General features: G+C 41.5%; 1 long non-coding RNA gene across 1 annotated transcript; it reads right to left on the bottom strand.

Annotated features, from left to right (window-relative positions):
* Nucleotides 1-830: 830 nt before the first annotated feature.
* LOC138602983 (uncharacterized) lies at nt 831-7872 on the bottom strand. The gene is made up of 4 exons (XR_011309227.1): nt 7583-7872; nt 6899-7333; nt 6644-6779; nt 831-2619 (listed from the first exon to the last, which is right to left on the bottom strand). It is a non-coding gene; the product is annotated as an uncharacterized lncRNA (long non-coding RNA).
* Nucleotides 7873-14525: the final 6653 nt, after the last annotated feature.

Below are 14525 nucleotides of genomic sequence, written 5' to 3' on the forward strand. Positions count from 1 at the left end.
GCATGATAGGTTGTCCAGATTTATAGTGTGGCCCAGTAAGGAACAGATTCAAATCTGTTTACCCATGTGTTTCAAAAATAGTAGTTACAGAAATTGTACCTCCATAATGGACTGCTTTTAATTTTTTATCGAGAGACCTAAAAACATGAAAGGCTGAGCACAAACATATTCACAGTATTAGCATCATAATACTGCCAAGTGTTTGATATCAATAACTCCACAGGGAGTCATATAATTTGTCTCATGGCTGGAGGGGGCAAACAAGTCATAACAGAAGCATGAGCACATCACAGAAAACTGCGGCTACCTGAAAGTCTGTTACCTGGCGATGTGGTCCTGGCAGATCGAGTGTTCAACATTGGAGATGCTGTGGGCTTGTACAGCGCTCATCTCAATATCCCTGCCTTCACTAAAGGAAAACAGCAACTGCATCCAAGTGAACTTGAAGATTCAAGGGGACTAGCAGCTGTTCGGATCCATGTTGAACGTGCGATAGGCCTTGTAAGGAACAAGTACACCATCTTACAAAGCACAATACCCATCTCTCTCTGCCGGACTGCAACTCCAGGAGAGCTTACATCTCTTGACAAGATGGTCAGAGTGTGCTGTGCTCTGTGCAACATTTGCCCATCTGTTGTCTCCTCAGAGTAGCATGGACGTCAGTAACATTGTGTACCCTGTGTAACATAAAAATGTAAATCATTTTTAATTTGTTTTTCTTGTTATGCATGGCTGTTACTCATTGTTACTATGCAATAAACCCAGGTGGAAGTATATTACTCATATTTTATTCATTTTTAATAAACTAATTCATAGTTATATACATTTTCACAGAAATCCTAATACAATAATATATAAGATATACAGTATAACAGTAATGTACAGTAAAACACAGATGTATAACAATATACAAATGTAGGCTGGTAATTAAAATATTTAACCATCGCTAATGAAGCTGAAAAAAACCCATTCTAACAGTTTGTAGTGATTGGCACACATTACACTGCTGTATTTCTTTGATAAAACATATGTTAGAATATTCAAAACAGCAAATTAAAGGATAAAGCCTCAGCTGTAAGTAACAAAATGTGTGCCAGCCAACCACAGTAACATATTTCCAACATCTCCATGTAACAGTTTTATAATATATTTAGTCCATAGACCAATTTTTTACTTTTGATACAATAGAACTGAAATACTACCCTCATGAAAAAGGTGAATGACTTCAAGAAGTTTTAACATAAAACATGAGTGCAGTTGAAAAAAAGCAAACATTTTGATATTACATTTTTCTTTCTGTGACATTCAAAGGAGCAGAAAATATCTGTGCCAACCAAACCTGGTCTACCATACTAGAAACTAGAAGCATGTTACATGAAGTGAAACTGAACTACTATGATACTAAACTTGTTTTCTTCACTCCACACATTTACATGTCTTGGATACCCTGATCAGCTTAAGGCAAGACCTATGAAAGTGCTTCTGCCAACAGTTTCCAGATGTGCAAATAATGACATCTGTGTCAGCAGGTTTACCACAGTAGCATCCCATTTCAGGTGGCTGTTCTGTGGCTGCAGTGTCTGGGAGTGAGGCGTGGTGCTGTATACCAGTCCCCCTGCAGCTCAGGTAGCACTCCAGTCTTGATGAATTCCACGACTTTGGGGTAGGCATCACGGAAGCAGACAGGATCGTATGGGATCCGCTGGGTGAAAACTTTCTGTGGTGTCCAAACCATAAAATCACAGTAACTCACCTCTGCAATATGCATTTGAGCTTGCACTTGATACAAGTACAAGTGGTTGGACTTCAGTGCCATTGCTCCATCCTCTTCCATGCCGAGACAGAATGATGGATCCGTGCAGCTTTCAGTGAGGGAGCAGTCCCTGGATTTGAAGGGGCATTTTATTTCCAGAATGGTATCACCATGGCAACTGCAGGTGACCATACCATCAGGTGATGCTCCAATCCAGGGGAGTTCTGGGTTGATGATGAACCCTGATGCCTTAACCTGGAAGTCTTCATGGTGGTCTTGCATCATAGCACTGTAGTTTGCCCTTGCTCTTTCTTCGTTCACTTGACCCCATCTGACAAAGATTGAAATAGAAACTATGTATTACAATGTGACCATGTCTGAGTGATGTTGTCTGCCTATCAACATTTACCAGAAGGTGTTGCATTCTGACCACAAGCGTCATCAATTAATTTGCATATAAACGTGTGCCTATCATGCTACAATAGTGTTATGTTTTTTTATTCAGCAAACCACTATAAGCAATGGCCCTATGACAGTATTGTGGAACCCCTTCTGGTAAATGTTGACAGGTAATAGCTGTTAATATCCTGCAGACACTCTAATTCAAGTCTCACACAGTGGTCCTTGAAAGTTTGTGAAGCCTTTAAAAGTTTCTATATTTCTGCAAAAATCTGACCTCAAACATCAGATTTCCGCCGTCCTTAAAGTAGATCAAGAAAACCAGATAAAACAAATGAGACAAAAATATTATACTTGGACCATCTCAGCTGCATCCAAGATGGAGCAGCTTGTATCTCTGGAGCCTTCCGTGCCCGTCCAGCTGGAGAATGAGAAATGACGCCACCTCCAGGTGGTCAGACTTGTTCCTGAGTGGTTGAAGAAGAATAAAAGAGGTCACACCAGATACTGAAAGCAAAGGTTCTGATATTTTTGCCACTTACAGATATGTAATGTTGGATCATCTTTCATAATAAAGAAATGACCAATTTTAATATGTTTGCCTTGTGTTTAATTGGGTTCTCTTTATCTGCTTTTATGGCTTATGTGAAAATCTGATGATGCTTTAGGTTAGATAATACAAAAAAAAAAAAAAGAAAATACAAAAGCTTCACAAACTTTAAAGTACCACAGTATGCAAGCTGCAAGCCTCAGAATAAATTACACCAATTAATCCTGCTTTATAGCTTTATATTGAGCATGAAATTCTCAAGAGATGCGCTGTAGGCCAATGCATAGATATTCGGGATGTAACGATACCTCGCAATGCAGTTAAATATCGATACATATAAGTGACGAGTCAAATGGATAAGATGAAGAGATGAATCGCAATACTGTTTTTTAAACAGCAGAGGGCGCTATCTGCTTTTGGCTTCTCTTGTGCGACGTCATCACGTCTTTTGCGTCTGTAGTTGAATAGAGGAGTAAATAAATAGTTTCAACGTCGCAATTGGTTTTCCACAACATCAGCAGGAAAAGTCAATCTGATATCACTTTTGTGCAGCCCTCCATCAGTGCATCAGAGTCTGTAGGTGTGTCCCAATCCAGGGGCTGCACCCTGTTTTGTCACCTGCATGTAAACTTTTAGCACGCGATGCTGCTGCTGCTGTCACGCAATGTCGGCTAGTTTACGCTTTCAGGGCTTTTCAGTTAGGTGAGGCAGCTTTTTCCTGTTATCAGCGACACCTCGCCCTGGTGTTGGTTAATGCTGTGGCCAGTGTTGTAGTCTAGACCACACCACTACAGTATGCATCCACACATAATTGAGAGCATTCTGAAAGACTGAATATGTGTTATCAACATGTCAATTATTATTATTATTATTATTATTATTAACTATAAAGATCAGATTTTAACACGCAGTTGTATAGCAGTACTAACAACAAATATTCACACCATGGCTAACAAATACATGAAAAGCAGACAAAAAGAGACAAATGTTTCACTCTTTCAATAGCTCTGACAGCTAGTGATATCTAACATATCATATAGTCATTGAATTGTGTAAATGTCTGAAATTAATGCACCTTTAAGATGACCATGAATTAACTGTACTCTCATTTGCATATAGTAATTGACTTTATTAATTTCAATTGTTTATACCAGCTTTGCATGTTGGCTGATATTTACTTAACTTTCTGTTTCTCCACTCTAACCAAGGATGCTTTTAAATTCCTGAGACTGACTCTCTCTCCACAGGGCTGGCCAGGTCGAGTTCAAATCTAAAAGGAACAAGGGCATATCCTGTTCCTTAACTTATATCACTGTTTATCATCAAAACATTGCATTCTGTTGACACACACACACACACACACACACACACAGACCAACAACAGCAGCAGCATCTCCTCCCTTCTCCCGCATTCATTCATCAACCACACTAAACATGAGTGAAGTTAGCTCGCTCTAGATGCGACTTAATATACCAAACAATCGTGCGGTCGGCACATGCGCACTTGCATTGCTTCGGCTTCAAAAGCTCTGGCTGTAGGCATTAGTGGGGCTGGAGCCATCGGCTAGAACTGATAGGGCTCGGGACCACGACGGTCCTCCACCACACTAAAGTGCTCTTCAGGGGACTCTGGAGGGGAGCCCTCTATGGCATATGTGCCTCGTGACTGTGTCGCTTTCCATTTTTCTCTGGCCAGAGGAGTCACTGAGCTGCCAGACACACCCACCCACCTCTCAGCCCCCTCTCAGCCCCTTGCCCACTTTGAGCAGTTTTCAAAATTGTGCAGTGGGTGGAGTTATGGTCAGACCTGTGGGTGCAGTTACACTTTAAACGTTATGTCATCTACCATGTTTAAATGTATGTTTAATCGTGATCAGTCCAGTGACGGTAACAATTGGAAACGAAATCGCACTGTATCCTACTTCCTGTCGGGACACACATCCTCACGGCGTGTGTGCGCTGCAGGTGTAAGCGCAGCGCCGGCACGAGGTGCCGCTGATAACGCACATCCAAAGCCGCCACGCATAATTAAAAGCCTGCGTCAAAAGCGAGCCTGATCATCCCGCCGACATTACGTCACGAGCTTGTTTACAGTTTACAGGCAAATGACACACAGACTCTGCATGCTCAGCATCAGCTCACTCTGTGCCTTGATGAAGAGCTGCACTAATATGATGTCAGACAGACTTTTGTTGTAGATTAATCATCGAAAACAAGAAAATGGCGACTGCTCTTTTTGTACCAAGCAACAATAAGTAGCAGCTCTACTTCTTTCAGTTAATCTGCCTCACAATCGCACGTCCTGCGATGTGACTGTTGCACATGCGCACATCAGAACTGAAGTGTAAAAATATTTTCTGTTCATTATGAAACTGTGGCGGGACAAATTAGACTATGGTGGGCCGCCTCAGTCTAGGTGATTAATGGGAAACACTGAATATATTTTGTAGTGCAGTTTTTATTGCCATGGCAAAGTTTCACACAAAATTAAGTGCAAAAATCTAAATTTGAAGAAACCAAAATGCATAATCTGTATATTTTCAGTACACACACGCAGTTTTATTAAGCCTACATCTATCCAAGCACCTACAGTATGTCCAATCTGAAGTGAAAGAACACAGCAATATGTATATTTAAAAGAAAAAGGTTGTAATGTAAGTGTCATACTTTTCTATCGGCATTCAGTTGGTTAGAAAGTGTCTCAAGGCGGCAATCTTAGATCGCTTGCAGGACTCGATTGCGCCTTTGACAGCTGTGGGAGCCTAGACTGGAGTTGAGGCGGCTGAAACTCTAACTTGTGCTACTGGCTAGCTGACGTTAGAATATGTCATCTAGTAATTTTAAGTCAAAAGATCCTGTGTTTTAGTTGCGCGTGGAAATTGGCATCGCAATCACGATAGTATTATCTTAACAAACAATCCATTTTACTTCACATGCTTAACATAAAATGACGTGTGCTCATACTTACAGGAATATAGTTCTATTAGCGAACTATTAGCTGCTGACTTCACATTGCTAACAATCTGCTGCTTCAGTTTTGCACACTGACCAGCTACAGCACCCTCAAAGGGTCAAAACTCAAACTCAGAAACGCAATGAATTTAAAAATACAGCCACCACTACCCTACCAACAGTCAAGTTTCAAACAAAAATACACACCTAGGTTTACGTAGGCGATCTGAGTGAGGGGCTAAAATACAGTTAAAATTTTCCAGGACAACATCAATTATTTCCAGGATATTTGGTCATTTTAATCCATTTCCATGTGTTTCCAGGACTGGAAAACTAGTCTCTTAATTTCCAGGTTTTCCAGGACGTGTGGGAACTTTGCTATACAACCTCAAAATTAAAAAGGATTATTTAAATTTATATTTCTTTATAAATATGAGAAAATTGTATCGTGATTAAACGTATCGTGAACTCGGTATCGGGATTCATATCGAATCGTTCGTTACATCCCTAATAGATCTCCTATCAAACTTATCTATAACCTATGAAGCTTGCTGCCTCAGTGGAGAACTGAGAAGCACGGGGAGAGCAAATTCTTTTGATCAAGGATGCAGGTCTGTCTGCCTCACAGAACACTGACGCTGTCACTCCTCCTGCCCTCTGATCAAACCAAACCCTAGATTTACTTTGCTCCCTGGTCTCCTTCTCAACTACCAAACACTGTGAAAAAATGTCAGTAACACAATAACATATGCTGTCGCTAGAGAGCAACCTAACACTAAATTGTATTTAGAGACTAAGATTGATTAGGTTCAGGACAATCTTTCATAGTACTACTTTCAAAACGGAATGGCTTGTCATGAATATTACCTGAACTGATGAAAATATTAAAAGTCTTACCTATACATAGCCCGATCATTATAGCTGTTACACTCCAATACAATTGAAATAGGCCTATTTATAACCACAACAAGCTGGTTTATAATGTTTACCTGTTGCTGTGTTAGATCATCAAAGACCTTGGCTCTCTCAACCAGCAGCAAGGGCAAATCCATCTCCAGCCTGGTGCTCGAGTACAAGGTTGAAAGAGGAGTGGGCCAGTCCAGCTGCATCACCTTTGGTGTTTACCTGTGGGAGTGGTATTTAAATGGGAGAGAGTACTGCACACTCATTTCAGCTCCATTTAGGTTATTTTAATTACCAACATTAAAACAAGCTGTCTTCATCGGGTTATCTGGCTATCTTACCTGTGAGAGTGGCCCTCAGTGACAGAGAGGATGGCACTTTTCTTTAGCTTGGACTCACGCGTTTCACTATTATGAAGCATCTCAAAAAACGTCTTGCATTCTTCATCCGATGGTCTGCTATCAGGAAAACCAGGGCCTTGGACATGACGGGGCTCTTGTTTTTGACCAAAGCTGATGTTGGAGAAGTCTGCATATTGGACACATCTGACAGAGTCCATGTTGGCCGGGCCCATGCACAGGGCTTCTGGGTGCAAGCCTGCCCATTTCTGATATCCACAGCAGCCAACACATTACATACATTAGAGCTGCTGCATGAGAGCAGACCTCTCCTAAGCCTGCCTTACAGGTGCAGTGAGCCATAAAGACAGTCCCATCCTCCTGAACTGTGATCCAGGGGTGTGTCGGGGTTGCACTGAGGCTCTGTGAATGCTTCACCTGCAGTTTACAACACAAATAGCGAATTACAAGCTTAGCAAGCTAGCTAGACCATAACCCATATGGTTAAAGTTCAACACATGTATAACATTATTTAGGGCAGCTGGCTATTTTATTTTACATGAATTATAGCTACGTTGGTAAACGTAACGCTTAGTTTAAAACGGTCGAGAAAACATGAATCATGTTTTACTAGCTTAAACTTCCGAGCAAATTCGTAACAGAGTAAGTAAATATTTTGTCACATACCTTTCCTGATGATCAACAAAAGCTTCTTCATATTCAAATGGTAAACTTTAGGATCATTAACCCATCCTGAAGTGAAGTAGCGGTAAGCTTCAGTGCTCTTAAATGCCTTTAGGGACTCCCCGGTATAAGGAGAGCGACACATTTCCAGCGGACTTCAGTGGAGTCAGTAGTTCACTTGGAAGTACATAAGGATCCAAACCCAAAATATCGATTTCATTGCAGTAGCGTTGCTTTTCGCCAGCAGAGAAATGGGCAATTTTCGTCTGTTGATGGCGCTGCGGTCCTAAAGATGGCGGTCACAACAAAAAAGTCACGTGACTGATGCCCATGAATAGGCATTAGAAATACTAAACCTCATAGATACTGGCTCTAAATTAGAAAACAGACACCCGTTTATGATTTGCTTTTAGTTTTCAGCTTCATTCATGGGTATCGGTCACGTGACTTTTTGGTTGTGGCCGCCATCTTTAGGACCGTAGCGCCATCAACCGGTTCCAGTGAAAAATGGTTCGTCAGACGGAAATCGTCTCTCATTATTTACGACCAAGTGACTTCCAAGTGAACTACTGACTCCGCTGAAGTCCGCTGGACATTTGCCAAATTTGTCCTTTGCAGGTATTTACATGTACCTCGTCCGTAGTCCCTCTCCTTATACCGGGGAGTCCCTCAAGGCATTTAAGAGCACTGAAACTTACCACTGCTTCCTAATGATCCTACAGTTTATCAGTCCTATGGGTTAATGATCCTACAGTTTATCATGTGATAAGAAAGAACCTTTTGTTGATCATCAGGAAAGGTAAGTTAAAACCTATTTATTTACTATGTTACTAACTTGCTAGGAAGTTTAAGCTAGTAGGTAATGATGAACTGATGAACGCATTTAAACTTAGCGTTACGTTTACCAACGTAGCTATAATTCATGTAAAATAAAATAGCCAGCTGCCCTAAATAATGTTATACATGTGTTGAACTTTAACCATATGGGTTATGGTCTAGCTAGCTTGCTAAGCTTGTAATTCGCTATTTGTGTTGTAAACTGCAGGTGAAGCATTCACAGAGCCTCAGTGCAACCCCGACACACCCCTGGATCACAGTTCAGGAGGATGGGACTGTCTTTATGGCTCACTGCACCTGTAAGGCAGGCTTAGGAGAGGTCTGCTCTCATGCAGCAGCTCTAATGTATGTAATGTGTTGGCTGCTGTGGATATCAGAAATGGGCAGGCTTGCACCCAGAAGCCCTGTGCATGGGCCCGGCCAACATGGACTCTGTCAGATGTGTCCAATATGCAGACTTCTCCAACATCAGCTTTGGTCAAAAACAAGAGCCCCGTCATGTCCAAGGCCCTGGTTTTCCTGATAGCAGACCATCGGATGAAGAATGCAAGATGTTTTTTGAGATGCTTCATAATAGTGAAACGCGTGAGTCCAAGCCAAAGAAAAGTGCCATCCTCTCTGTCACTGAGGGCCACTCCCACAGGTAAGATAGCCAGATAACCCGATGAAGACAGCTTGTTTTAATGTTGGTAATTAAAATAACCTAAATGGAGCTGAAATGAGTGTGCAGTACTCTCTCCCATTTAAATACCACTCCCACAGGTAAACACCAAAGGTGATGCAGCTGGACTGGCCCACTCCTCTTTCAACCTTGTACTCGAGCACCAGGCTGGAGATGGATTTGCCCTTGCTGCTGGTTGAGAGAGCCAAGGTCTTTGATGATCTAACACAGCAACAGGTAAACATTATAAACCAGCTTGTTGTGGTTATAAATAGGCCTATTTCGATTGTATTGGAGTGTAATAGCTATAATGATCGGGCTATGTATAGGTAAGACTTTTAATATTTCATCAGTTCAGGTAATATTCATGACAAGCCATTCCGTTTTGAAAGTAGTACTATGAAAGATTGTCCTGAACCTAATCAATCTTAGTCTCTAAATACAATTTAGTGTTAGGTTGCTCTCTAGCGACAGCATATGTTATTGTGTTACTTACATTTTTTCACAGTGTTTGGTAGTTGAGAAGGAGACCAGGGAGCAAAGTAAATCTAGGTTTTGGTTTGATCAGAGGGCAGGAGGAGTGACAGCGTCAGTGTTCTGTGAGGCAGACAGACCTGCATCCTTGATCAAAAGAATTTGCTCTCCCCGTGCTTCTCAGTTCTCCACTGAGGCAGCAAGCTTCATAGGTTATAGATAAGTTTGATAGGAGATCTATTAGGGATGTAACGAACGATTCGATATGAATCCCGATACCGAGTTCACGATACGTTTAATCACGATACAATTTTCTCATATTTATAAAGAAATATAAATTTAAATAATCCTTTTTAATTTTGAGGTTGTATAGCAAAGTTCCCACACGTCCTGGAAAACCTGGAAATTAAGAGACTAGTTTTCCAGTCCTGGAAACACATGGATTAAAATGACCAAATATCCTGGAAATAATTGATGTTGTCCTGGAAAATTTTAACTGTATTTTAGCCCCTCACTCAGATCGCCTACGTAAACCTAGGTGTGTATTTTTGTTTGAAACTTGACTGTTGGTAGGGTAAGCTGTGCGGTATGATAGGTATGCCCTCTCCCGACACGCAATGTCTCCTTCTAGTGGTGGCTGTATTTTTAAATTCATTGCGTTTCTGAGTTTGAGTTTTGACCCTTTGAGGGTGCTGTAGCTGGTCAGTGTGCAAAACTGAAGCAGCAGATTGTTAGCAATGTGAAGTCAGCAGCTAATAGTTCGCTAATAGAACTATATTCCTGTAAGTATGAGCACACGTCATTTTATGTTAAGCATGTGAAGTAAAATGGATTGTTTGTTAAGATAATACTATCGTGATTGCGATGCCAATTTCCACGCGCAACTAAAACACAGGATCTTTTGACTTAAAATTACTAGATGACATATTCTAACGTCAGCTAGCCAGTAGCACAAGTTAGAGTTTCAGCCGCCTCAACTCCAGTCTAGGCTCCCACAGCTGTCAAAGGCGCAATCGAGTCCTGCAAGCGATCTAAGATTGCCGCCTTGAGACACTTTCTAACCAACTGAATGCCGATAGAAAAGTATGACACTTACATTACAACCTTTTTCTTTTAAATATACATATTGCTGTGTTCTTTCACTTCAGATTGGACATACTGTAGGTGCTTGGATAGATGTAGGCTTAATAAAACTGCGTGTGTGTACTGAAAATATACAGATTATTCATTTCGGTTTCTTCAAATTTAGATTTTTGCACTTAATTTTGTGTGAAACTTTGCCATGGCAATAAAAACTGCACTACAAAATATATTCAGTGTTTCCCATTAATCACCTAGACTGAGGCGGCCCACCATAGTCTAATTTGTCCCGCCACAGTTTCATAATGAACAGAAAATATTTTTACACTTCAGTTCTGATGTGCGCATGTGCAATAGTCACATCGCAGGACGTGCGATTGTGAGGCAGATTAACTGAAAGAAGTAGAGCTGTTACTTATTGTTGCTTGGTACAAAAAGAGCAGTCGCCATTTTCTTGTTTTCGATGATTAATCTACAACAAAAGTCCATCTGACATCATATTAGTGCAGCTCTTCATCAAGGCACAGAGTGAGCTGATGCTGAGCATGCAGAGTCTGTGTGTCATTTGCCTGTAAACTGTAAACAAGCTCGTGACGTAATGTCGGCGGGATGATCAGGCTCGCTTTTGACGCAGGCTTTTAATTATGCGTGGCGGCTTTGGATGTGCGTTATCAGCGGCACCTCGTGCCGGCGCTGCGCTTACACCTGCAGCGCACACACGCCGTGAGGATGTGTGTCCCGACAGGAAGTAGGATACAGTGCGATTTCGTTTCCAATTGTTACCGTCACTGGACTGATCACGATTAAACATACATTTAAACATGGTAGATGACATAACGTTTAAAGTGTAACTGCACCCACAGGTCTGACCATAACTCCACCCACTGCACAATTTTGAAAACTGCTCAAAGTGGGCAAGGGGCTGAGAGGGGGCTGAGAGGTGGGTGGGTGTGTCTGGCAGCTCAGTGACTCCTCTGGCCAGAGAAAAATGGAAAGCGACACAGTCACGAGGCACATATGCCATAGAGGGCTCCCCTCCAGAGTCCCCTGAAGAGCACTTTAGTGTGGTGGAGGACCGTCGTGGTCCCGAGCCCTATCAGTTCTAGCCGATGGCTCCAGCCCCACTAATGCCTACAGCCAGAGCTTTTGAAGCCGAAGCAATGCAAGTGCGCATGTGCCGACCGCACGATTGTTTGGTATATTAAGTCGCATCTAGAGCGAGCTAACTTCACTCATGTTTAGTGTGGTTGATGAATGAATGCGGGAGAAGGGAGGAGATGCTGCTGCTGTTGTTGGTCTGTGTGTGTGTGTGTGTGTGTGTGTGTGTCAACAGAATGCAATGTTTTGATGATAAACAGTGATATAAGTTAAGGAACAGGATATGCCCTTGTTCCTTTTAGATTTGAACTCGACCTGGCCAGCCCTGTGGAGAGAGAGTCAGTCTCAGGAATTTAAAAGCATCCTTGGTTAGAGTGGAGAAACAGAAAGTTAAGTAAATATCAGCCAACATGCAAAGCTGGTATAAACAATTGAAATTAATAAAGTCAATTACTATATGCAAATGAGAGTACAGTTAATTCATGGTCATCTTAAAGGTGCATTAATTTCAGACATTTACACAATTCAATGACTATATGATATGTTAGATATCACTAGCTGTCAGAGCTATTGAAAGAGTGAAACATTTGTCTCTTTTTGTCTGCTTTTCATGTATTTGTTAGCCATGGTGTGAATATTTGTTGTTAGTACTGCTATACAACTGCGTGTTAAAATCTGATCTTTATAGTTAATAATAATAATAATAATAATAATAATTGACATGTTGATAACACATATTCAGTCTTTCAGAATGCTCTCAATTATGTGTGGATGCATACTGTAGTGGTGTGGTCTAGACTACAACACTGGCCACAGCATTAACCAACACCAGGGCGAGGTGTCGCTGATAACAGGAAAAAGCTGCCTCACCTAACTGAAAAGCCCTGAAAGCGTAAACTAGCCGACATTGCGTGACAGCAGCAGCAGCATCGCGTGCTAAAAGTTTACATGCAGGTGACAAAACAGGGTGCAGCCCCTGGATTGGGACACACCTACAGACTCTGATGCACTGATGGAGGGCTGCACAAAAGTGATATCAGATTGACTTTTCCTGCTGATGTTGTGGAAAACCAATTGCGACGTTGAAACTATTTATTTACTCCTCTATTCAACTACAGACGCAAAAGACGTGATGACGTCGCACAAGAGAAGCCAAAAGCAGATAGCGCCCTCTGCTGTTTAAAAAACAGTATTGCGATTCATCTCTTCATCTTATCCATTTGACTCGTCACTTATATGTATCGATATTTAACTGCATTGCGAGGTATCGTTACATCCCGAATATCTATGCATTGGCCTACAGCGCATCTCTTGAGAATTTCATGCTCAATATAAAGCTATAAAGCAGGATTAATTGGTGTAATTTATTCTGAGGCTTGCAGCTTGCATACTGTGGTACTTTAAAGTTTGTGAAGCTTTTGTATTTTCTTTTTTTTTTTTTTGTATTATCTAACCTAAAGCATCATCAGATTTTCACATAAGCCATAAAAGCAGATAAAGAGAACCCAATTAAACACAAGGCAAACATATTAAAATTGGTCATTTCTTTATTATGAAAGATGATCCAACATTACATATCTGTAAGTGGCAAAAATATCAGAACCTTTGCTTTCAGTATCTGGTGTGACCTCTTTTATTCTTCTTCAACCACTCAGGAACAAGTCTGACCACCTGGAGGTGGCGTCATTTCTCATTCTCCAGCTGGACGGGCACGGAAGGCTCCAGAGATACAAGCTGCTCCATCTTGGATGCAGCTGAGATGGTCCAAGTATAATATTTTTGTCTCATTTGTTTTATCTGGTTTTCTTGATCTACTTTAAGGACGGCGGAAATCTGATGTTTGAGGTCAGATTTTTGCAGAAATATAGAAACTTTTAAAGGCTTCACAAACTTTCAAGGACCACTGTGTGAGACTTGAATTAGAGTGTCTGCAGGATATTAACAGCTATTACCTGTCAACATTTACCAGAAGGGGTTCCACAATACTGTCATAAGGCCATTGCTTATAGTGGTTTGCTGAATAAAAAAACATAACACTATTGTAGCATGATAGGCACACGTTTATATGCAAATTAATTGATGACGCTTGTGGTCAGAATGCAACACCTTCTGGTAAATGTTGATAGGCAGACAACATCACTCAGACATGGTCACATTGTAATACATAGTTTCTATTTCAATCTTTGTCAGATGGGGTCAAGTGAACGAAGAAAGAGCAAGGGCAAACTACAGTGCTATGATGCAAGACCACCATGAAGACTTCCAGGTTAAGGCATCAGGGTTCATCATCAACTCAGAACTCCCCTGGATTGGAGCATCACCTGATGGTATGGTCACCTGCAGTTGCCATGGTGATACCATTCTGGAAATAAAATGCCCCTTCAAATCCAGGGACTGCTCCCTCACTGAAAGCTGCACGGATCCATCATTCTGTCTCGGCATGGAAGAGGATGGAGCAATGGCACTGAAGTCCAACCACTTGTACTTGTATCAAGTGCAAGCTCAAATGCATATTGCAGAGGTGAGTTACTGTGATTTTATGGTTTGGACACCACAGAAAGTTTTCACCCAGCGGATCCCATACGATCCTGTCTGCTTCCGTGATGCCTACCCCAAAGTCGTGGAATTCATCAAGACTGGAGTGCTACCTGAGCTGCAGGGGGACTGGTATACAGCACCACGCCTCACTCCCAGACACTGCAGCCACAGAACAGCCACCTGAAATGGGATGCTACTGTGGTAAACCTGCTGACACAGATGTCATTATTTGCACATCTGGAAACTGTTGGCAGAAGC

The sequence above is a fragment of the Semicossyphus pulcher genome, unplaced genomic scaffold (assembly GCF_022749685.1).
Source record: "Semicossyphus pulcher isolate SPU_LCO1_2020_fin unplaced genomic scaffold, fSemPul1.0.p SCAF_23, whole genome shotgun sequence".
NCBI lineage: Eukaryota > Metazoa > Chordata > Actinopteri > Labriformes > Labridae > Semicossyphus > Semicossyphus pulcher.